Genomic DNA, 26,530 nt, shown 5'->3' with positions numbered 1-26,530 from the left:
CAGGAGTCGGGGAGAGCAGCTCAGTGTTTCCTGAACTCTCCCCTCCAGACAGCATCCTCAGGAGCGTGGAGAACCCCTCCCCTCCAGACAGCATCCTCAGGAGCGTGGAGAATCTCCCCCCTCCAGACAGCATCCTCAGGAGCGTGGAGAACCTCTCCCCTCCAGACAGCATCCTCAGGAGCATGGAGAACCTCTCCCCTCCAGACAGCATCCTCAGGAGCATGGAGAACCTCCCCCCTCTAGACAGCATCCTCAAGAGCGTGGAAAACAAGCAGTGTCATGCTTACGCGTCCCTACGTAGACCCTTCCTCCACCAGACCAGGCTTTGAGGCTTGGGGCAAACTACAAACATCGTTGCACTCTCTTCTTACTTTTGCACAACAGGGATGCACACAACACATACAATCCGAGGCGCTATATGGATGAAACACTAGGGATTATGTGGGATGCGAGTTCACACCAAGAACATCCTTGTTTTCCTTGTGATACAATGTCCTGGAGAAAAAGAGAAAATTCCTCCTGATTTCAGCTTCTCACACTTGAAACTTTCATTGTGACAGTAGAGTGCTGGCAGCAACAATAATACAAATACCGTCAGAGGATTAACCACACCTGTGGTAGTGAACTCGGGCACATTATCAATGTCTCCTGACTCTAAAGTAGTTTAGAAGACAACCACCTTTAGATACTGTGGTGCTGGAGAAGGCTCTTGAGAATCCCATGGATTTCAAGGAGATCAAACCAGCCCATCCTAAAAGAAATCAACCTTGAATATTCACTGGAAGGGCTGATGCTGAAGCTGAAGCTCCAGTCCTTTAGCCACCTGATGTGATGAGCTGACTCATTGGAAAAGACCCTGATGCTGGGAAAGACTGAGCGCAGGAGGAGATGGGGATGGCAGAGAATGAAATAGTATCATCAACTCAATGCGCATGAAACTCAGCAAATTCCAGGAGATACTGAAGGGCAGGAGAGCCTGATGTGCCACAGTCCACAGGGTCACAAAGAGGCAGGCTTGACTTAGCGACTTAACAGCAAATTCTAAGCTTTCTGCCTTCTTTGTCAGGTGACATTTATTAAGCTGTGAGGAAGTTGGGGAGAGCAGCTCCTCAGTTTCACGGGTGCTCTTATATACATACATGTGTCCTTATATACATACATACACTCAATCTAGACTTTATGGATTCAATCCTTAAAAATATTAATATGATTTTAATCAGCTGATTTACTCAGTCCTTTCTTGTCTGCTTAAGGAACATGGGATTTGAACTGAGAGGGACAACATTTGCTGGGATTTGTCCAAGGAGGACTGATATTCTTAAGAAACCCAATGGGTGGAATTAAATACCAGCTTCCAGGAGGATACTGTTGATGCAATAAGTGAACAGTGCAGCCTGCAGCCACTTCCCAGCCTACTTTGGGAATTCCCCAGTTGCTCTGTCTGAGATTAGTTTTGGCACCTCCAAATTTCCATGAATATCTCCCCACAGGCAAAAAGGATGAGTGCTATTTATTACTGAGCAAGAAGTTGTTTTATCTTTGAAGGCAATTATTCTTTTCAAAAGGCATGGAACCACCCTCTCCTTTGAAATAACTGAAAACCCTTTCCTGGATGTCCAGATTTGCGTGGTTTACCAGATGGCAGACATCCACTAATGAGTAATGCATTTCTCAAGTAAGAGTCTCAAATGTTGAGAGAAGATTCGCTCACTCCTGGAATCCAGAAGCTGGTGAGACAAGCTCTTCATCCGGTAAGCTGAGAGATGATCTCTACCGGAGATTGAATTTGAGAGACTTGAGGTGAATGCTGACTTCTTGGGTATTGGGAGTTATGAGGAGACTTCCCTGGTGGCTCAGACGGTAAAGCATCTGCCTACAATGCAGGAGACCTGGGTTCGATCCCTGGGTTGGGAAGATGCCCTGGAGAAGGAAGTGGCAACCCACTCCTGTATTCTTGCCTGGAAAATCCCATGATGGAGGAGCCTGGTAGGCTACCGTCCACAGGGCTGCAAAGAGTCGGACACGACTGAGCGACTTCACTTTCACTTTCACTAAAGTATGTTCAATACTCAGAGAGAAATTTTCAGTAATACTTAAAAAGTAAGCCTTCCACTTAAATTACTCACACATTAATGCATCTTGGTGAATGATTAAGGTGCAAAGGTACTGAGCATTTGATTTCATAAGAAAAAAAAAAAAAACAGTGAGTGTACAAAATGGAGAAAACAGGATTATTACTAAAGATTTGCCCGTATGGTGCATTTCTATGCCAACAACACAAGACCTTCACTCACGGCAGAGCTTAACGGTGAGAATGACACAGACGGGGTTTTGTAAAGGGGGTGTCCCAGTGGACGGGAACAAACTTGTCCATGCAGACAGATGTGGGAGGCATGTAATATAAAGAATAGATATAAGCTCGTGGAGTTGGAGCACAGCAGCTGAGTGTTACAGACGGTCTCCTGGAAGACAAGGGACAAAGGAGAGAGACTCCAAGACAGACTCTTAGACTGCTTAAAGATCATCTGTTATCTGCTGGAGGAGATGGACAGAATATCCTAAAGCCCAGGTCCTGTCCTGGGCCTAATAGTTTGTCTAAATTTCCTAAAAGTTTCAGCATCCAGCCACAGTTGTTCTGCTTTGCTGTTGGAAAAGTGTGAGACTCTGACTTTCTTAAGTCAACTCAGGTGGCTGTTACAAAATACTACAGACTCCGCGGCTTGAAGAACATATAGTTGTTTCTCCCAGGTCTGGAGGCTGGAAGTCCGCACGGAGGTGCTGGCTGAGTTTCTTCCTGGTAAGGCTCTCTTAGTGGTTGGCAATTGCCTACCTTCTCACTGTGTCCTCAGGTGGTCTTTCCTCAGTGGGTTCAAGAGAGAGACAAGATACAGGCTCCAGTATCTTCCTTTTCATAGAAGGACACTAATCCCATCATGGGCTCCATTATTGTAACTTCACTAAATCTGATTACCTCCCAAGACTCCCATCCAGATACCATCACAGGGGACTAGGGCTTCAATACTGAGGTTCAGGGGAGAAACCAACGTTCAGTCCATACACTGACCCATGGGATGGGGGCGCAGCAGCAGACACTGACTGTAGTGAAAGGAATCCTCCCACTTACATTACATGACCTGTCAGACGGTTGTCCGAGATGTCCGTGGTGGGAAAACAGGTTTTGTAAAGAATGCAACATGTTGCAGTCTAAAAATCGCAATGCAGGGGGACCCTGGGATCTGAAGACAGGCCATGACATTTGCAGTAGAAAATATATGCTTTTTTTCCAACACAATTGGTAGGCTACTGGGCCCTATAAAGAAAGCTGAGCAACTAAGAATTGATGCTTTTGAACTGTGGTGTTAGAGAAGACTCTTGAGAGTCCCTTGGACTGCAAGGAGATCCAACCAGTCCATCCTAAAGGAAATCAGTCCTGAAAGTTCATTAGAAGGACTGACGTTGAAGCTGAAACTCCAATTCTTTGGCCACCTGATGTGAAGAGCTGACTCATTTGAAAAGACCCTGATGCTGGGAAAGATTGAAGGCAGGAGGAGAAGGGGATGACAAAGGATGAGAAGGTTGGATGGCATCACTGACTCGATGGACATGAGTTTGAGCAAACTCCAGAGGTTGGTGATGGACAGGGAGGCCTGGCATGCTTCAGTCCATGGGGTCACGAAGAGTCGGACATGACTGAGGGACTGAACTGCACTGAGCTGGGCTGGGCCCTGGCAGCGATGGTTGCCTGGCCTGTGCCAGCAAGTGACCATGCACCTAGAATTTTCTATCATGAACTGAGTACTATCAGGCCCATCAAGGACTCAGGTCAGGCAGGCCCAGCAAAAGCTACCCAATGATGTAAGCGGTGAGTTTGGGAAAACATGTGCAGGCCAAAGGGCATATGCAGGTCCCCAGACCACGGTGACCCTCAGCACACTTGTACCAGCCACTTCCCCAGCTCAGGCTGACAGCCCCATGGGAGATCCTATGACCGACTCAAAAAGGGGGGGAGACTCTGCACTTAGTTTATGGATAAGTTCATGTGAAAGCTACTCAGTGGTGTCCGACTCTTTGCAAGCCTAAGGACTATACAGTCCATGGAATTCTCCAGGCCAGAATACTAGAGTGAGTAGCTTTTCCCTTCTCCAGGGGATCTTCCCAGCCCAGGGATCAAACCCAGGTCTCCCTCATTGCAGGCAGGCGTATTTTTTACCAGCTGAGCCACAAGGGAAGCCCAAGAATACAGGAGTGGGTAGCCTATCCCACCTCCAGCAGATCTTCCCGACCCAGGAATTGAACGAGGGTCTCCTGCACTGCAGGCAGATTCTTTACCAACTGAGCTATGAGGGAAGCTCCAGGTTCATGAATCCTAGTTGAAAATAAACGGGTGTCACACTCCATACTCATTCAAGTGTGGTTTTCACAAAGAATAGCAAGCGGGGTTTCTGCAATAGGAGAGCTTCCGGGATGCACTCTGTCATCTCCCACCTGTGTAAACAGTGTGCCCGAGAGAATATATGTAAATGCATGGGCAGCGGCCACTGGTCTGGCCAACTGCTCATCACCAAGGAGAAGCAGAGCCGTTGGAAGATCAGGGAAAGAGGTCTGTGGCAGACGCTTGGGGACGAGTACATGGGAGCAGCCATCAAGCTTGAGGATCTGGATCTGTGTGTTACCCCTCAGTTTCCATCAGGAGACATTCACCAGGGAAGAGACAGGGAAGCGACAGCGACTGGCTCTTCGGGCATCACCTCTCCCCGTGCTGGCACGACGGGCACGTGAAGCGGTGCTGTGGTCGCAGGGGGGTGGCTCGTGTGTGTGCCAACAGCACGGACTCTGGAACCTACTGACAGCAGCCTCACAGGCGTCTATGAGGCTGCAAGACAAACTAAGCTGTTATATGTTTTACTCAGGCATGGTCTGTGGTACACGACTATAATGTTATAAATATACATTGAGTATGATGTCAACATACTGTACTATGCCATCTCTGTTACGACATCCTACACGGCCAACCTTCCAACAGGGTACTTTTGAGTCTTTCTGCACAAAACAGCTCAAGCAGAAATGAAGCTGTTCATCAAACTCATTGTCTAGCCCAGAAAGTTTGTTTTGAATAAAAATGCTACAATTAATTGCAATCTGTTTTCATTTCCCCCTATTTTGGGAACACGTGTGTGTGTGTGTGTGTGTGTGTGTGTGTGTGTCTGTGTGTCTGTGTGTCTATGTGTCTGTGTGTGAATGTGTGTGTTAGTCATTCAGTCGTATCTGACTCTTTGCAAGCCCATGGACTGCAGCACGCCAGGCTTCCCTGTCCTTCATTATCTCCTGGAGTTTGCTCAGAATCGCGTCCATTGAGTCGGTGATGCCATCCAACCATCTCATCCTCTGCCGTCCCCTTCTCCTTTTGCCTCTGATGGACAACTGTTGCCATAACTATGATTTATGAAGGAAACAAACTACCTTCGATCCCCCCAATGTGTGTTTACCTTCCGACCAAGGAGCTGATCCCAGTTAACAGACAGAAGAACATTCTCTGCGCGTCTGCCCCATCCCTTCCCTTTTAAAATTAAATCAGAGCAAACGTATCTTTACTTGTGTCTGTTCATCATCCCCTTGCTCTGATGACTAGGTTTTAAGTGTAACATTCAGACACTGCATTTTCCACAGAAATCCGATCCCTTCTGATTTTATTGCAAACCAGGGAGTTGGGGGCCACAAAACCCTCCTTTCACGGACAGGAAGAGTTTTCACCTGGAAAAATAAACTGACAAAGACAACATTTACATATTGCTGATGATCTAGAGCCCTTGGAGGAAACCCTATAGGGCCTTTAGTCAATGGTGCATTTTAAACGGTGGAAACGCCAGGATGTATGGTAACACTTAATTTGTCTGTTTCCTGTGAGTTCCGCAGAGAATGGTGCCCACATGACCACCTGACCGCCCCCACTGTCCTGAAACAACAAGAGAAAACAAGAACCATTTCTCTGGCTGTAGCTCCTTAAAGCACTGGTCTTTTCTGTGGCTTCATCCTTCCTAAAAACACCATGGAACGATTTGTCCTCCTGAACAAAACTCTATGAATCTGGTAACTTCCCTTGTCAAAAGTGTGAAAACGTGAATCCAAGAGGTGATAGACACAGTGGAAACTCTCCATGTGAGACAGATCACCCTGAGCTGAACTTGGAGGAGCTGAATGTAGGCTTGATCGTTCTACCAGGGAAACCATTCTTGTCTTCTAATTTTTTTTCACCAAATCCAGTCAATTGTGTATGAAATTAACCAACCCCTCACCTTCATCAGAATAGGGTCTGGTTTGGCTGGAGTCTGGGACTGGGGATGAAACCAGGGTGCCTTAGGAGTGGAATGAGGGAGTCATGAATGTCCCAGATAAACGGAAGATGAGAGCTTTGTCTGCCGACTTCTCTACCCCAGCCCTAAGTTCTTACTTCTTTGGTTGTCCCTGATAAGAAAGACCACTCCTGGGGCAATGCCATGGCCCCTTGGGCGCTAACAGGACTTGGTGCCACAGTGGTAAAGAATCTGCCTGCCAATGCAGGAGACATGAGCTCAATCCCTGGTCAGGAAGATCCCCTGGAGGAGGAAATGACAACCCACTCCAGTGTTCTTGCCTGGGAAATCCCATGGACAGAGGAGCCTGGTGGGCTACAGTCCATGGGGTCACAAAGAGTCGGACATGATTGAGCACTCAAGACCTTTCTAAGAGGGCTCTGTAAGATTTTGCCCTACAAGATGGGTATCCTGAGCTGGCCCATGAAGCAGACACAAGTTCCTGGGATTTTGCAAAGCTTCTTTGAGCCAGATCCCTCAGGGAAGGTAGAAGAGGACTTTTCCTGGTAAAGTCACTAAGAACATCCACAGTCTTTGATTATTCCTTTAATAACAGTGGTTGGACATCCTCCTTCAGAAAGTCCAACTGCTGCTGCTGCTGCTGCTAAGTCACTTCAGTCATGTCCGGCTCTTTGTGACCCCATAGACAACAGCCCACCAAGCTCTGCCGTCCCTGGGATTCTCCGGGCAGGAACACTGGAGTGGGCTGCCATTTCCTTCTCCAATGCATGAAAGTGAAAAGTGAAAGTGAAGTCGCTCAGTCGTGTCCGACTCTTGGCGACTGCATGGACTGCAGCCTACGAGGCTCCTCCGTCCATGGGATTTTCCAGGCAAGAGTACTAGAGTGGGTGCCATTGCCTTCTCTGGAAGTCCTCCTAGATCGAGTGAATTTCTGTCCCACGGAGCCTAGATTTGTCATTGGGCTGATTCAGAGGTTCAGAGGAGAAAGGATGCCTGGTGCCCCGTGACTCAGTGGGCCCCTCTGCTGTTCCTCTCTCTGGCATGCCAGGTCAACGTATTGTGTCACTTTGGGACCACCCATGACCCTAATAAGGACCAGCCCAGCCTTGGAGAACACGTACCCCTCCCCCAAGCCTCTGGAAGACTTCAGCACTCACATCAAAAGCTCGGGTTAGACCTGAGTCTTGCCAAAGCGGCAACAAAAGTTCTCTCTACCCCTTGATCAGTGAAGCTCACCTGTAGGAAACGTTGCACCTTTCAATTAACCCGATGCATTGCCTTCTTGGTATAAACTAGAGACATCTTCTTTTAAGCCTGCAGCCGCTGACACTCCTGGGAGCACTGGGGAGCACCCTGAGCACTCTCTGACTCTGCCCATTAGGGGTCCCCCCACCCCCACTCCCAAAACTTCAAACATGCTTTTCTCTTGATACACATGTGGCTGATTTATTGAAATGAGCAAAAGCTCCCATGTTGGCAGGGGAGTCCCAGACACAGACATGTACAGTAAAACACAAGAGATGCTTTCAAACCAAGACCTTGCCTTAAAATTAACAAGCAATCAGATTACTCTGACAGGTTGGCAAAACAAAGCATCAGTCAGTGGTTGTCACAACCCCTCTAGAAACATCTCGCTGGGGTCAGGCCAAGACGCTCCCCCAAAAGATGCAGGGGAGGGGTAACAGCGACTAGGGCATGTAAACCAGAAATGCTGTGTTTTTGTGGCTCTCTTTTAAAGACATCGTTGGAGCCAGGACTCACTTCATTTTAAGGAACCTGTTGAAAACAGATATTTTCTTTTTGATCTGCTGTCAACCAGTACAAAGTACTCTGCTCTCCTCAGCTCCTTCTTGCCTTCTTCCTTTCTGAAAAATGTAGGCCTTGAGCAGTTTCTAAAGAACAAGGATCTATCCTTAAAGATAATAATCATTGCCTTTTCTTGCCTAAGAGAAAACTCATTTTATTAACAAATACAGTTCTTGTATTTCATTGTCACATATGCAACAGGAAGGTCTCAAGATTTTCAGTTGGGCCTGAGCATATGAAAGTCCCTTGGATTCTTTTTAATTGGCAAGTCACTGAAACAATACTTAATCTATTTGAAAGACTTACGTATTTAAGTCCTTCAGATTAATCTGTATTGGGCTTCCCAGGTGGCTCCGTGGTAAAGAATCCCCCTGCCAATGCAGGAGAGGCAGAAGTTCAGTTCAGTTCAGTTCAGTCACTCAATCGCGTCCGACTCTTTGCGACCCCATGAATCGCAGCATGCCAGGCCTCCCTGTCCATCACCAACTCCCGGAGTTCACTCAGACTCACGTCCATCGAGTCAGTGATGCCATCCAGCCATCTCATCCTCTGTCGTCCCCTTCTCTTCCTGCCCCCAATCCCTCCCAGCATCAGAGTCTTTTCCAATGAGTCAACTCTTTGCATGAGGTGGCCAAAGTACTGGAGCTGCAGCTTCAGCATGATTCCTTCCAAAGAAATCCCAGGGCTGATCTCCTTCAGAATGGACTGGTTGGATCTCCTTGCAGTCCAAGGGACTCTCAAGAGTCTCCTCCAACACCACAGTTCAAAAGCATTAATTCTTCAGCGCTCAGCCTTCTTCATAGTCCAACTCTCACATCCATACATGACCACAGGAAAAACCATAGCCTTGACTAGATAGACCTTAGTCAGCAAAGTAATGTCTCTGCTTGGGAGGAGTAATGTCTATGGTTGGGAGGAGCTATACCCCAGGACTAAATGGCTGGAGCCTAGAGACGAGCTTTATACATGTCACTGTTCAGAGTGGAAGCCAGTGCACGTAGCTCTTAGGCGACTTTCTCATTGTAATACATTTCATGTCGTAGAGTTCTTCACAGACGAATATTTTATGGATCAAATTCCATGCCAAACTTTCACCCAGGAGCATCACTTCAATCCAGTTCAGTTGCTCAGTCATACCTGACTCTGTGCAAGCCTGTGGACTGCAACATGCTAGGCTTCCCTGCAACGCGCCATCCAGCCGTTCCGCCCTCCGGCGCCCCCTTCTCCTCCCGCCTTCAGTCTCTCCCAGCATCAAGGTCTTCTCCAGTGAGCCAGTTCTTCACATCAGGTGGCCAAAGTACTGGAGTTTCAGCTTCAGTATCAATCCTTCCAGTGAATATTCAAGACTGATGCCCTTTAGGATTTACTGGTTGGATCTTCTTGAAGTCCAACGGACTCTTAAGGGCCTTCTCCAAGACCACAATTCAAAAGCATCAGTTCTTCTGTGCTCAGTTTTCATTATGGTCCAACTCTCACATCCATACACGACTTCTGGAAACACCATAACTTTGACTAGACGGACCTTTGTTGGCAAAGTAATGTCTCTGCTTTTGAATATGCTGTCTAGGTTGGTCATAGCTTTTCTTCCAAAGGAGCAAGCATCTTTTAATTTCATGGCTGCAGTCACCATCTGCAGTGATTTTGGAGTCCAAGAAATAGTTTGCATCAAATAGATTGCAAAGAAAATACCAGGCTTACTAAAATTGTTTCTTTCTGCAGAGACCCAGGACATAGTACTCCAGACCAACCTGTGCTCCCACTGGGGCCAAACCCGAAACTCAGGTCAATCTTCCTCTCTGCTCAGTGGCAGGCAGTGCACCTGCTCCCTCCTCCAGAGCAGCAGGAAGCCTGCGGGAGCTGGGAGCTGCTGGGACCTTGGACTCAGAGCTACAGGTCAAAGATGGACAGGACCAATGCACCCCCTTCTGCCACCCCTCCGACAAAGTGGGAGGTGCCCATGAAGGCCCCAGGGCCATGTGTGCTGTGATGCTGTGTCCACACAGCCTGGAGGAGGGGAGGCCATTGCTCAAAGTGCTTTTTCTCGAGCCACCTCCAGAAAGGATGTGAGTCGCTTCTACAAATAGGCACAAGAAACTGATGGGAGAAAGTAGAAGAGAGGGAAGGAGGTAAGGAACAGCTTGTCTTCACAGCTCTCCGCAGGAGCCTGGTTCTAGCTGACCCCTCTAGACCCAGTGCGAACAACAAGCTTTGTTTCTTTGCTTGTTTTCCTCTCTCTGAAATGGGATTTTGAAGCAGAAGGACCAGCCTGTCCTCAGCCACAGGAGCCTTTGGACTCACTTGTGACTTCTCGAGGCCCCCAAACATGAATTAGCAATTATCAGGCCTGTGGCTCTGAAGAGAAACCCAGGGCTGAGCTGAGGACAGGGCCTCCCTGCCAAGATGACCACAGTCCCTCTGGGATTTCTAGGTCAGTCTCTGCAAAGACCGCAGGTGAGTGAGGAGCATTTGGGTGGATTTGCAGCTGGCGAGAAGCTGCTCTTCAATGGGAGGTCACACCTCCCCTCTCTCATCTCTTGCAGTCTGACCCACAGGGCACTGTCCCTGTGACCCTCCCACAGCCCTGCTGTGGGTCTGTATCCCCAGAATTCACCCCCATGGTGTTAGAAAGCGGGGCCTTTGGGAGGCAATTATGTTGTGTGCCCATGCATGCCTCCTCAGTCATGTCTGACTCTTTGCAGCCCTATGGCCTGTAGTCCACCAGGCTCCTCGGTCCACGGGATTCTCCAGGCAAGAATACTGGAGTGGGCTGCCATTTCCTCCTCCATTAAATCCTCTAGACTTAGGGATTAAACCCACATCTCTTACATCTCCTGCATTGGCAAGCGGGTTCTTTACCACTAGTTCCCTGGGATGCAAAAGGCCAACCATCATCATCTTCCTCCTCCTACAGCCCTTCCTCTGATCATGTCTGGATGATGTCATGAGGGTGGGGCTCCCTTGAGGGGATTAGTGCCCCCATGAGAAAAGGAAGTGAGGTCAGGATCATGTAAGGACACAGCCAGCGGTGGCTGTCTGTAAACCAGAACTAGGGTTCTCCTCAAGACACCAGAATCACCCAGCACCTTGACCTTGGACAGCCTCCTGAACTGTGTGAAATGAATGTCTATTCTGTGGGATTTTGCTATAGTACCTCGAGGTTTTACAATTTCTCTGTGGTTTTATCATTCTAATCTGTCATTAAAAGCAAGTGGATAAAGCTTTGTAACTTTGCAACTTGAAAACAGACCGCCCAGCCACCGGGCTTGGGAGGGTGCTGATAAGCCAGGTGCAAACCTGACTTCCTCCTTAGGAGAAATCTTCTTTCCTGGGCTGAGGGAGCCCCAACCAATCCAGAGTTGTTCTGATAAAGCCCACAGGGTTTAATTTCATCTTTAATCCTTGCCAGAAGTATTTTGTTTCATTTTGATTTGGAGGATAAAAATGGTTTAAAAACTCATTTTAATTTCACAGCTTCACTGGGATAAGAATGTGCTTGAAACACAAAGGGCAACTTCACTTCAAATAAACCACCGTACCTGGCTCCGCAGCTCTTGCCAGAGCACTCGCGGGTGAATGCAGCCACCTTGCTCCCTCAGAGGTTCCATCCATGCCCAAAGTCATCAAGGAGGAGATGTCCCACCAATACCATGGCCAGAGACATCAAGTACAGGTGGAGTTGCAGGCACACACACACAGACGAGGTGCTGCTGGGAAACCTTCCGCTCCTGCAAAGCTCACAAGAGAAACAGCCCCAGGATAGCACACCGAATAAGCCAGCTCTGCAGGGGGAGTGATGGGCTAAAAAGCTGGACTGGAGATGGTTCAAAGTGCTCTCCAGAGAGATGATTCTTCAAGTGAGGTCACTTAGAGAGTATTTTCCCAACCCAGCTATAACCTAGGGCTCAGATATCCAAAGCAGAGGCTGAAGCCCTATATGCGATGCATAGACACATATGAGAAGTCAAAGCAAGCAAGGTGCCCTCATTTTGAAACTGCTCATAATTTTTTTTTTTAAAATCTTTGTTTCATGCCTATGTTGTCTGTGTTGGAATGAAATGCAAGTTTATATCAAATTCAGTGCTAAATTATAGACTTATTTATTTCAAGTTTAGTATAGAGATTATGTAGAATTTTGTAACTAAACTAGCTAGAGAACCACTTGAAAGGGTGCAGTGACAACAGGCCAATTAAAACAGGAAATGCTTGGAGCCTTCAAAGGGGAGGAGATGAGAAGAGAGCCTAAGGAGGATTGAGGAAGTAATGCGGAAAGAACTGCCCAGAAAGAGTGGGCAGGGTCTGTCAACCCAGAGGATGTGAAGGATGAGGGACAGAGCAGGAGATTATTTACAGGTGGGGAGCTGGTTTATTAGGGATACATGATGCTTCAAATGAAAAAAGTTGTTCTTTTTAAACTGACAGCGTATTTCATAATACTTGAAGCTTTTTATTTCTTCTGACAAGACAGATTCCTAGCCTGCGCTTTCCTTCAGTGGTGATGCTCATGAAAATAAGACCAACCTTTGCATGATAACCATTCTGGAATTTTAACATCGAACACATTTTCTTTGTTGAGCCTTCACCTTCAAATAATGCCTTGTTTGTACATGGATTGTGTTTCATTTTTATGCATGGGGAAACTGAGGGGTAAAGTGAAAGTGAAAGTCACTCAGTCATTTCCGACTATATAATCCATGGAATTCTCCAGACCAGAATACTGGAGTGGATAGCCTTTCCCTTCTCCAGGGGATCTTCCCAACCCATGGATCGAACCCAGGTCTCCTGCATTGTAGGCGGATTCTTTACCCGCTGAGCCACAAAGTCAAGCCCAAGAATACTGGAGTGGGTAGCCTAACCCCTCTCCAGCAGATTTTCCCAACCCAGGAATCGAACTGGTGTCTCCTGCATTGCAGGCAGATTCTTTACCAACTGAGCTATAGGGAAGCCCATTTTTATGCATGGGAAAATTGAGGGATAAAGAAAGAATATTATATATTATGATTCATGCAAGGACTATGCCCTAAAACTGGTCTAGGAGCCACAATTTCTAGTTCCTAACAATTACGTGTGTGCTGCTCAAATACGGAGAGCCTGGCCAGAGAAGTCTAGCCTTAGCAGGCTATTGCTAATGAAATGGCTATAGCTCTTCTAAAGAAATGTTCATCAAGTGAACATCTTCAGTTATTTCTCTCTGATCTACTCTCATGAGTTTTTTTTTTTCTACTTTTTTCTACATTTGACCCACTTCTGTCTTATCATTAAAAAAAATACAGATGTGTAATTAAGTAGTCTCATTCTTGACACTTTGGGGAAAATCTTGCAGTAGCCTATTAATTCTAAAAAAAGACATGCAAGAAACTCTCCAAACCCTCCATACTTGGGTATTGCCCACAGTCAACTTGATTCTTGAAAAGTGTTAGTTGCTCAGTAATGTCCAAATCTCTGTGACCTCATGGACTGTAGTCTGCCAGGTTCCTCAGTCCACGGAATTCTCAGGCAAGGATATTACAGTGGGTTGCCATTTCCTTCTCCAGGGGATCTTCCCCACCCAGGGATCGAACCCAGATCTCCTGCTTTGTAGGCAGATTCTTTACCATCTGAGCCACAGATTATGCACAAAAATATACCAGTTATATTTTGTTTGCTTTGTTCAGTCTTTATGTATCCGACTCTTTGCAACCCCATGGACTGCAGCACACCAGGCTCCTCTGTCCTTCACTATCTCTCGAAGTTTGCTCAAATTCACGTTCGTTGCATCGGTAATGCTATCTAACAATCTCATTCTCTGTCACCCCCTTCTCCTTTTGCCTTCAATCTTTCCCAGCATCAGAGTCTTTTCCAACGAGTCAGCTTTTATACCAACTAGCAGTTTACTAATATGAGTGCTAGTAGAAACTCCAAACACACGCCTGATTGTTAAAAAGTTTCCTAGACACCTTTCTGTCCACAATACAAATATCATTCAAACCAGTGATTAAAGCTAAAAGCTGTTACCAAGGAATAACTTCCATCACAAACTAACTTCCAATGGCCAAATTATTTGTGCTCTCGGCCACTGTCAGACCAGGCAATTCACTGGACAATGAGAAAGAGTCTCTTAGATTCTAGAACAAAGATCTCTCCAATTAACACTCACAACTCCTGGCCACAGGCAATTCTCAGAGTGCTTGCAAGGCCTGACTTAATTTTGCTTTGCGCACTCAGTGCCAGGAATACCTAGAAAATTATCTACTAATTATCTAGCATTATCTATGTTGGTTCATGTTTAAAAGCAGCTCATCTAATTACAAGCCCCTTTGCTATTTGTCTCCAAAGAGTGGGTTTAACTGAGAATTTCTCCAAAAGGGTTTGTACTAAAGGCTGATAATCATGTGTTTCCATTCTTGGGAGGGTGTTCTTGCAGGAATCAACAACAAACAGAGTGACTCAAACGATGGTGTCATGGTGGGGAAGCTGGAACCAGTAATTACAACTTGGCATCTTCATTCAGCAAGTGTTTCTCCTGGACAATTAGTCAACAGGGTGCTAACCCAGCCCTCGCCTTCTCCAGAGAACTCCTTTGCCACTTCTAAAAACCCATGGAATCTTTGACTCTGATATCAGAGTAAAAGTTCTCTCCTGGCCAGTCTTCCTTGAACATAGCTAGTCAAAGAAATTAAATTTGACTTTTACAGTATCTAATCCTACTCAGTGTTTTACATCTAATCTAATGTAGCATCTAATCCTACTCAGCCTTTTACAGCGAACATAGGAAATAGTTAAAATGTCAGCGATCAGGATGTATTGATGACAGAATGGTAGGGCCATATTATCCATTTAATATGAGCAAGTAGAAATCCTCATCAACTCTAACATGCTGCAGAATTATGTCAGGACAGCTAATCTAAGAAAATGTCTTAAATTATTGGGAAAATGATGCCATGATTATTATCTTTAAAAAATTAAAATCATTTAAAGCTTAGAGAAAAGTTAGAAGTCTGCTTCAAATAACTCTTTCTTTCTTTGAAACACTATAAAGGCACTTACGAACCCCATGCTCCAAGCCATGTGACTACTTACTTATGCATTTTCTATCAAAAAGGGACCTACTCCTCTGTAAAGGAAATAGAGCCATCAAAATCAGGAAACCGAAACTTACATGCTCAGATACTAAATTTCGCCCATTGTCCTAATGTCCTTTTTGAGCACAAGAATGCATGTGCTTAGTCCCTCAGCCGTGTCCAACTCTGCAACACCATGGACTGTAGCCCTCCAGACTCCTCTGTCCCTGGGAGTCTCCAGGCAAGAATACTGGAGTGGGTTGCCATGCCCTCCTTCAGGGGATCTTCCCAACCCGGGGATCAAACCCAAGTCTCTCGCATTGCAGGTGAATTCTTGACCAGCTGAACTACCAGGGAAGCCCCTCAGCACAGGAATGGGTCTATTTCAGAAAGTCATGTCACATTTGGAGGGCCTATGTCAGTCTTTCCATGATTTTAATGAGCCCAACTGGAAAATCCCATGGACGGAAGAGCCTGGTGGGCTGCAGTCCATGGGGTCGCTAAGAGTCGGACACGACTGAGCGACTTCAATTTCAGTTTTCACTTTCATGCATTGGAGAAGGAAATGGCAACCCACTCCAGCATTCTTGCCTGGAGAATCCCAGGGACAAGGGAGCCTTGGTAGGCTGCCGTCTCTGGGGTCACACAGAGTCGGACACAATTGACATGGCTTAGCAGCAGCAGCAACACTTTGTTAGGAATTTAGGCCATTTGTTTTGTAGAATATTTTCCAGTTTGAGTTTGTCCAGAATAGTTTGAAATCATATGACCCTCCCCTTCTTCATTAAATATATTATTCAGGTATTTACTTATACCTCTGTCCCCAGTGGTTCAGTGGGTAAAAAGAACCTGCTTGCCATGCAGGAGACAAGGAGACATGAGTTGGATCCCTTGGTCAGGAAGATCCCCTAGAGAAGGAAATGGTGACCCAGTCCAGTATTCTGGCCTGGAAAATCCCATGGACAGAGGAGCCTGACAGGTGCAATCCCCGAGGTTGCAAACAGACACGACTGAGCAACTAACACCTCTGTGCACTGAAGCTTTTCTCTGTTGTGCGATATTTTAACACCCGATTGTCGTTAGTTACTTTGATGTTAAAGTTAGGCTTGTGCCCCTCTGTCCTTTGGTCCATATGCTCTTGGTTCTTTTTACACTTCCTTACTCTGCTATGGACTTGCCTGGTGGCTCAGTGGTAAAGAATCTGCCTGCAAAGCAGGAGCCACAGGAGACTTGGGTTCAATCCCTGGGTCAGGAAGATCCCTGGAGGAGGGCATGCCAACCCACTCCAGTATTCCTGCCTGGAGAACCCCATAAACAGAGAAGCCTGGTGGGCTACAGTTCATGAGGTCAAAACGAGTCAGACACAACTGAACCGACTTAGTACACACATACTCTCAGCCTGAAGATGTCCTGGGCTCACCTAGTCGATTCTCTGCTCCCAGCCCAGAACAAATTGTTTCTCCAAGATTCTCTTAGCAGAAAACAGCTGTGGTCAGTAAATGGTTCAAATCAAAATCCTAGGGTTCGTCCATCCTCAAGGCTTTCTCTCGCTTACTCCTTTATGTAATTCCATCAGCAAGTCCTGTTTTGTTTTGTTCGTTTGTTTGTTTGCTTTCAGGATATTTTCTTATTCTTTCTCTGTCTCCACTAATTCCTTTCACTGTGTGAAAGGCCACTGTATTCTCACCTGAACGTCTGCATTAACTTCTCCAGCTGGGTTCCAGGTTCCCCTCCCGCCTGCCTATAACTCATTCTGTGTGTAGCAGGTAAAGCACCTGTAGAAAATGCAAACCCAGTCGTGAGGTTCACTGCCCGGAGCCCTCCCGGGCTTCCTAACACACATGTAGCAAGAGAAAAACTTCAGAGACTTCAAGTGTTGATTACCTAGTGTACTTTCCTATCAGGATACATTATGGCTCCAGTCAGAAATCTGTATAGTTTAACAAAAAAATAGATAAATAAAAAGGCAAAACAAGCAAGCAAAACCTCTAATCTTCAACTTCTCTTGTAGTTCAGAGTAACCGGCCTCCTGAATGAGTGCTAGCTAATAATATGGACTTCTACAAGAGAGTTTTGTACAAACTTTTACTTTCCTGATGTAGGTTTTGTCCCATTTTGGTTGTCCTCTTTTTTTCTCTCTCTTTCTAAACTATAATGACGTTGGTTGTAACTACGAACTTCCCCGGTGGCTGAGATGGTATAGCATCTGCCTACAATGTGGGAGACTTGAGTTCGATCCCTGGGTCAGGAAGATCCTCTGGAGAAGGAAATGGCAACCCACTCCAGTACTCTTACCTGGAAAATCTCATGGACGGAGGAGTGTAGTATGCTACAGTTCATGGGGTCGCAAAGAGTCAGACACAACTGAGCGACTTCACTTCACTTCACAGTAACCCTATTGAAGTCATGAAGTAAAGGCTACAGGAATTCAGAGAACACATCTCAGAAACTTTTGAGTCATTAAAATAACACCAACAGCTATCTATCTCCACCTCCAGACTTCCTATTACCTGGGAAAAGTAACCTGTGTGTGTTTAGCTCACTGGGGTTGAGTCCCTGAGTTTAGTCACTATAGCTGCCCTATGAGAACCGGTACCTTCTGGTTCACACCAAGCTCTCAGACCTGATTTCCTACACTCTGCTTACTTTATTGGAGAAGGCAATGGCACCCCACTCCAGTACTCTTGCCTGGCAAATCTCACAGACAGAGGAGCCTGGTAGGCTGCAGTCCATGGGTTCACAAAGAGTCGGACATGACTGAGAGACTTCCCTTTCACTTTTCACTTTCATGCATTGGAGAAGGAAATGGCAACCCACTCCAGTGTTCTTGCCTGGAGAATCCCAGGGACCGGGGAGCCTGGTAGGCTACCCTCTATGGGGTTGTGCAGAGTCAGACACGACTGAAGTGACTTAGCAGTAGCAGCAGCAGCTCACTTTATTCTTGCTTATTTTTGAGTCAGGACCTCCCCTAGGTCAATACTCCTGACCCCCCGCCCCCCACATACACATCCCCATGATATCATCCTCTTGTATTTTTTCCATTCACTATTCCTGAATTTTCTACTATCTATCATCTTATTAGCTGGCCTGTAATGCTGAACTGTAAGCTCTATGGAGAAAGGAAGCTTTCTCTATGAGCTACTCTAACTGAACACCTGGGGCCCAAAGCAAAATGGGCAGGTAGAAAACACTTCTGAATGGATTGGAGGAATGGGTCTAACTCTCAGGCACAGGCTACTTAGTGACCAAGTTCATGAAAGTAACTTCCAGTGCTAGTCTATTGAAGGGTGCATTTGGAATCTTAATAAAAGATAACAATACTCATGTGGAGATTCAGCACTGGGGATGTCATGACTGGTACCTTCCCTTCCTGCTGTCAAATCTATCTGGGAAGGAAAATCACAAACCTGAGATTGCCTAGAGGATAAAATGATCAAGCTCATATTGTTTTACCAGTTTGTGTGTTGGTTTTTCTTAGTTGTTGCCTGTTTTCTGTTTTTTGTGGATAGTTTTGGAGGGAATTTCTGAAAGGAGGAGTAATCCACTCCTTTCCTGCAATTTTTGGACAAAACTGTTTCATCTAAATTACAACTCTAATCACAGCCTTCCTAAATTCAATATTTAGCTTACTTTTTATTATTTTTAATTAGTAAAAGTATTATATAAATGTTCAAAATAATTGTTTACATTTTAATCTTGTATGTTCTGTCCCCTCAAAGTTGCTTACAGTCTTTAAATTTATTATGCATTTTTTTTACTTTTTTTGTTTTCTTCTACTGTTTGCTTTTTGTTTTACTTTGGGTTTTCTAGTGGTTGCTTAGGTTTTTTTATTATATTTTTTTTCTCAAAAGTTTATTTAAAGTTTAAAATGTATCTCCAGTTTTCATCCTAAATGTATCCTTAGAATTTTGCCCAAACTTAATTTTCATTTTACTACAAAGTTTTCATAATCTTAATTCTGCTGCTGCTGCTGCTGCTAAGTCTCATCAGTTTTGTCCAACTCTTCTAGGGTTACTTAATAATTGGTCTAGTGATTTCCAAATACACAAAAACTTTTTTTTTTCCTAGTTTTGCATTGAGGGAACAAATGTGATGTTTATTTACTAGAATGCACTGATTATCACATTGTCTAACTCATGGTTTACTTTGAAAATACACCAACATGGGCATTCTTTATCTATTGACTAAAAATTTCTCTATGCTTTTAAATACAGCTTATTGACCTTGCTGTTACTATCTTCTGTATGTTTATTTTTACTCTCTTAATAATATCAGTTAATAAACATTAAAACAAAAGTTAATTAAAGCATTAGTTTAAAAATCTATTTTTAACCTATCTCTCCCAATTTGTTTGTTCAATTGTAAATTCCAAAGTTATACTTTTATTAAATCTATTTGAATGTTTTTATATCTTCTGATCAATTTTTCTTTGTTAGCATACAAAATCAGTTCTGTGCCTTATGATTTATTCCTTCAAGCTGAGTGATGAAGAAAAATAACAAAGCAGCTAAACTGGATAATAACAAAAGTTGTAAAAAGACACAAATCAAAGTGCCTACTCATTTTTCAATCACTTTTTATCACAGTGAGGAAAGGGGGATACCCTAGAACTAAAGTAAACAACAGCAAAACCCCAGGACTTGAGATTCTATTGTTTTCAAAATGGGAAACTTCCCACACACACAATCAAAATAGGCATAGGGCAGAAGAAAACTCAGCAACAAACCACCTAAATTTAAATACTGTGCTCATTTGTACAAGGACAGATATAAGAAATATCATAAAGCAAAAGTTCAAGTTTTCATTATAGAATTGAACAAAAGCGAGGGAAAACGCATAGTAGAAACTCGTTTGGCTCAGAAAGAAGTTGGAGAAAAAGAGAAATGTGGATTATAAATTAACGCTAAATCGCAGGTGCCTGTAACATACATGGGTAGGAAGAAGTACAGTATCAGAAATACAGACTATAAGTAAGAGTTTAAAAAACCGAATTAAGACTTAGCTAAAGAATCAGAAACACGTGTGGAAGATATTCAGAGAAGATACAACAGAAGTATAACTGGAGTAATCACTGCCATCCTGCGACCATCCTGCGACCATCCTGCGAGGGGAAAGCAGAGTGTGCTCAGCCTCACAGTTGTGTCCAACTCTCTGTGACCCCAGGGACTGTAGCCCACCCAGCTCCTCTGCCCACGGGGTTTCCCAGGCAAGAATACTGGAGTGGTTTGCTATTTCCTTCTCCAGGGGGGTCTTCCTGACCCAGGGATCAAAACTGTGTCTTCTACATCTCCTGCATTAGTGGGAGGGTTCTTCACCACCAAGCCACCTGGGAATCCCCAAAAGCAAAGCACTGGAACACAATTAATTTCTTTAAAACTATAACACACACATACACTTTCTTAAAGAAACCTTGAATCTGCATATCAAAATGCCCATTATACTCTAATAAAACTGTTCACCTTTAAAAGAAATGCAAATATATATATATATATATATATGGACCTCTAAATAGAAAATCTAAATTACTTATGAGGAAAGAAAATTAAGCTGATCTCAGACACTTGACAGCCAGCATGAAAGCAAGAGAAGAATGGAGAACTAGTAGGGGACTGTTTGTCGAGAAAAACTGTGCATCCATCCAGAGGAATATGATGCTGGTACGGAAAAGAGTAAAAGGCACTGTGTTTGAGTGATGTTCAGACTGTATTTTAGGTAAAAAATGCAAATTAGAGAATGGTATCTTTATTGTGCTACATTTTGCAAAATAATAAAGGTGAAAAAAATAATGCCCACATTTGCTTACTTTTCAGAAAGAAATAATGGAAAGGCAAACCTAAAACAAAGAAAAATAATTATAGAACTGAGTAATTATGGATAGATACACAATCTCTGTAAGTATAATATTTAATATAGTTTTGACATTTGAACTATGTCAGTGTTTCACAGATTGCCAGATTAAATTCAATTTAAAAAATCTTTAGTCTTTATTTTTTTTCTTTTCTTTTTTTTCTCATATGTAAAATCCTATTTTTTTATTTTTATTTATTTATTTATTTATTTTAAAAATTTATTTATTTATTTTAATTTTTAACCAAAAATAAACAAACTTAACTGTGCACTAAATCAGTAACATAACCATAAAGATAAAGATTTCAAGTTACTTCTAATATGTATCTTCAATGGAACATACTTTAAGGAACAAAGAAAGTGTGAAAGTGTTAGTTGCTCGGTCAGGTCCAACTCTGCAACCCCACAGACCGTACGTAGCCCACCAGGCTTCTCTGTCCATGGAATTCTCCAGGCACTGGAGTGGATTGCCACTTCCTTCTCCAGGGGATCTTCTCCACCCAGGAATCGAACCCATGTCTCCTGCATTGCAGGCAGCTTCTTTACCATCTGAGTCACCAGAGAAGCCGAACAAAGGGACTGCAAATAAATATTAAACTTCACTCAGTAGTTCTACCTTTAGTGATGATAATGACACTGTAATTTTGACAGTATTTTCCACAGATTGTAAGCTACACAAGTGAGTAAATATGCTAAAGATATTACGCATCAAGATTTTCAACATAAAACTAAATAGATAAAAATGGGAAATTTGAAAATTTAGCAGAACTCCCCTCTAATGTTAATGTTTTTGGAAATATGATTTCATAATTTACTTTACAAAATGAATATTTTGCCTGGTTGTGTCCACTGAAGCAGCCTAGAAGTAGTGACACCAGCAGCAATAAACACCACTAGTGTCCAGAAGCGGAGTTTAAATACCATTCACCTCTAAGAAGAACCAGTGTTCCTTAGACAGGAGTGAATTTCAAATGTGCAGCAAGGTAAGTTCGGCAAATTCAAAGATGAATCCTGCTGCTGCTGCTGCTAAGTCACTTCAGTCGTGCCCGACTCTGCGCAACCCCAGAGACGGCAGCCCACCAGGCTCTGCCTTCCTTGGGATTCTCCAAGCAAGAACGCTGGAGTGGGTTGCCATTTCCCACTCCAGTGTGTGAAAGTGAAAAGTGAAAGTGAAAGATGAATGGAGTCAGGTAAAAAGGACAAGCCCTGGATGTGGGGGCTCACAGTCAGAAACTTCAAAAGTGAAAGTGAAAGTCTCTCTGTCCTGTCCAACTCTTTGTTACCCCATGGACTATTCAGTCCACGGAATTCTCCAGGCCAGGATACTGGAGTGGGTGCCCTTTCCCTTCTCCAGGGGATCTTCCCAACCTAGGGATCGAACCCAGGTGTCCTGCATTGCAGCTGGATTCTTTACCAGCTAAGCCACAAGGGAAGCCCCCCAACAAATATAACTCTAAGTGAGTATAACATATTGAACAAATACAAATGTATTAATCTCTAAAATATGAATGGGGAAAACTCATTAAAAGCAACTATTCTATCAACTCTACTCACTAAAGAATAAAAAGTAATTGGAAAAAGCTAATTTCTTCCTCAAAAACTGGAAGTGTCCATGAGGTAAAGCTGCTCTTCACATAGTAATCTCAACTAATACATAGAGAAGCAATGAATCATTTTGCGACTCCCCAGCACAGTTGTTGATCCAGGCAGGCATCACCAGTGGAGGCTAAATACCGCAGATGAACGGTTGTCACCACCTTAACCAAGCGATTAAATTTAGCATCACTAATAACACAGCCACCTGACAGGAGGCACCTCCTGATGTCCTGAAATGTCAAGGGTGTAACTTGACACATGAGGTATTCTTGCTAAAAATAATGGTCCCAAATGCAGACCCAACCTTCGGCTTTCAGGGACTGGGAAAACCCGGGAAACAAGGATCATTGAACCAAGTGATAACAGGAGGAAACAGTCAGACACATTCAGCGTGGGAGACGTGGGAACAGCATCGCCTCTTCTTCTTAAAAAGTCAAGAAAGACTTCAAGGAGAAAGGAGTTACTTTGAGTTTAAAAGACAAAGGAGGCACCCCAGTGTAATGAATGCACAGACTTTGAGACAATTACAATCAGTTCTAAAATATTTTGAAAAGAATATAGAATATGTGCTTATGATCTGGGATAAACTGATATTAGAGATTTTTAAAAATTTTATCTGATATGATAATGTGAGTTTTGCTATGTGCATGGGTATATGCAGTTTAGCAAAATATTATCTATCACCTACCATTTGATTTTCCTTTCTGGATAAAGACACAGATTAAGACATAGAGAGAGAGATTGAAAAATAAAAAGATAAATGTTAAAAATGTGCCAAAATGTTAATTTTTTAATCTAGGTGATTATTGTAGTAGTCTTCTGCTTTTCTGTAATTTCTAATTTTTTATAATACAAAGAGGAATTACTTATAGAGGATCTTTTCAGTTCTGAATTGAATTTGAAGTTTAATTAAATACAGTTTTTAGAAGGTTCAATATTACTTGAATCTCCTTTCTGGGCTTATGTAAAAATTAAGATTATTCAAATATGAAATGTAATTTTATTAAAAGTCATCATGTCTGTTTCCTGAGTTAAAATGAAACTATCCTCTGATAAAAATGGCATTATTTCACAAAATTATTTCATGTCAATAAATGCATTTCTGTGAGTACATCATAAAAATGTCATCTCAGCATACAATAGGTCGATAATTCCCACTGCACTGAAGCTCCTGGCTCTCTTCGGCCCAGCTATTCATCAAAAATACTTGCTACCTTTTTCCAGTCCTGACACAATTCCTTCCGAAAGAGTCAGCTGCAAGTGTTTGCTGAGTTGCACTGGGTTTCTGGAATAAAAACAACTCTGTGTGTGTATGTGTGTGTGTGTGTGTGTGTGTGTGTTCTTGTGCACGCACGTATGTGTGTGTCATACGTCTGACACGGAGGGAAGGTATTTCCAGCTCCCTGGCAGTGAATGACACGGGTGCCAGCAAGTTGGTCTCCCCGCAGCTCCCGAGATCTGTGCCTCCGCTTCCCTTTCCTTGGGGTCCCTAGTTACGGCCATGTAGTCAGAAACATTTACATTTTGTAGGTGAAGGCAGCTGAGGTGCAGTGGCATAATGGAAGTGACATTAATAACATTAAATGTCATAACTCTTGACAACCTGATGCAAATGAGCACCTTACTAGCAAGGAAAAAGAAAAAGGTCCCTGAATATGTCTTTTCTTTAAAGTACCTTGTTCAGTATTTGAAAAACTCTCCAGCCAAGATGGGAAGTGGGGTATCCAATTTCGGTGACCTCAGCCCCATTCTCCCGGCACAAATTAGTTCTCTTTTTCCGGCTGTAATCATCTCAGTGTATGATGGGGAGCCGTTGTGATATTTAAAACTATGCAAATACTTACCTTCCTTGTGCCTTTCCGGCTAGAATGTGCCCCCGGTTTGCCTTCATCTTTTATTTTTTTTTCCTTACGCACTGATGTGATTGACAGGCAGAGGGACCCTGAACGGTGCCAGGCCGCGCCCTCTTTTCCTTTGCTCAGAAACATAACAAAGGTGCTTTCAGACCTAAATGAAGCAAGTCCTAGCATCCCCTTCCCTGTTGTCACAACAGATTTAGCAGACCCCTCTGATGCCATTCCCAGCTTTCTCATCTCCCCCGCCTTGTCAGGGGGTTGCCATCATTTAGAAAGGTACACGGTGTTTTGAAAGGATTAGAGGATAAAACACAACTCAATCCTTTATAAAAAGAGAGGCAGGGAGCGCGGAGAGGCAGAGAAATGTCAGACGACGCAGAGCGATTGGAAGAGAATGGCGCATACAAAGGGAACCAGCGAGCAGAGAGCACCGCTGCGGCGAGGAGGCAGAGATGGCATCTGACAAATATTCACTCCTGCAGAGGAGGCGTCTGCAGTGAGGCACCTGGCAGAGGGCTGGGGCAGTGTCGAAAGGAGACGTAATGAAGCAGAACCAAGGAAAGGCAGTGGACACTCATCCCATCCTGTGTTAGTTCCGACCAGGAAAAAGAGGAGGAAAACGCATCGCCTGCACCAGCTGTGTAATGAAGGCAGGGAAAGTCAAGTCATCCCGCAGGGGCAGAGCTGAGCGGGCTCTGCGAGGAGCCCGGCACGCGCAGCACTCTGCTCCCTCTCTTCTGGATCCACTGGACGGTGGGAGGCACAGTCCCGCATGTCTGAGGGGTTCATTCTGCCCAAGACTTCATTTCAGAGGTGAGCTGCCAGCAGCTCTGAGAAGCTGGGTATCAGCACACCAACAGTTAACGTGAAGGCCAGGTTCCCACCTGGTTCGCAGCATCTTTGTCCTGGTCCAGACGCAGCCTGTCTAAGGATCCACAGGGCGCAGCCTGGCTCCTAGCCTTGCTGCACCCTGCCCTCATCCCACCAGGATCAGAACAGATGAACACATCTCAGGATCATCATTCACAAGGCAAGTCGTGCATAAAAAATCCAGGGATCTTATAAACAAAACAGTCACAAACCTCTTAGTAGATTTCAAAGCAATCAGGTACTGAAGACCAAAGCAACAGATTTTTCCCCAAACAGTATTTCTTTGGATACACTTGTATATATTTTCAGTACTTACAAAATACAGTTTCGGGAAGGAAAGACAAAAAGGGGGATTCCTAATTAAATATGGGAAAATATCAATAGCCAATGTGTTATTCTAGGTACTACCGAGGCAGCATTTACTACAAACCAAAGCAAAGTTAATATTGACCAAATTAACCAAGGAACTCAAAGAACTTCAAATTGATCTAAACTCGATGCACTTAGCATTCAGTGTGCACTGGCAAATGTTCTGGAACACTCTTGAGTAAATGAAAATGTTATTTACTTTGCTGCTCTGGATGCATAAGTTAGTGAGTGCATGTCTTATTTTACTGCAAAGGCTGCAAGAGAGGAGAGGAGTCAAGGGGAAACGGAACTGTTTCAATTTCAAAAGCCACTTCCAGGGGGTGACTTGCAGCTGGATCTGACAGCTTGAATTTATGTTTAGGTGTGTGCATAGAGATGGACAGTCTGAGACAATGACATGTAAGTGTGTACAAGAGGCAGTGCACACTCAAGAGATGTGGCATCACTGACATTCCAGCAGCAGTTAATACATAAGCACCCAGGCTGTGCTTTCTAAATGCTACTCTCCAGGGAAAATAAAAATCATGGCGTCTCAGGAAAAAAAAAAAAAAAAGCAGATTCTAAGGCGAGGCAAGAAAAACACAAACTGAACTGAACCTGGAGTAAATAAATGCTCAAAGGAAAAGGTAGCATGTCTGAAAGACTCAAGAGCTGGCCTAAAACTTTTTTTTTTCCCCAATGTTCCAAACTGGGTCTGGTTGAACCACTGTATTGCATTGCAACCCTGTGATTCAAAGTAATATTTAGGAATCCATGCTGATATACATAAATGACTAAAATTACAAATAATAGGGGGATAAGAGAAAAAATATGCCTTACTTTCCTTTTCCAATTAACA

The sequence above is a fragment of the Capra hircus genome, chromosome 20 (assembly GCF_001704415.2).
Source record: "Capra hircus breed San Clemente chromosome 20, ASM170441v1, whole genome shotgun sequence".
Classification (NCBI taxonomy): domain Eukaryota; kingdom Metazoa; phylum Chordata; class Mammalia; order Artiodactyla; family Bovidae; genus Capra; species Capra hircus.
The sequence above is the reverse complement of the archived record's forward strand: the minus strand, read 5'-3'. Positions refer to the sequence as shown.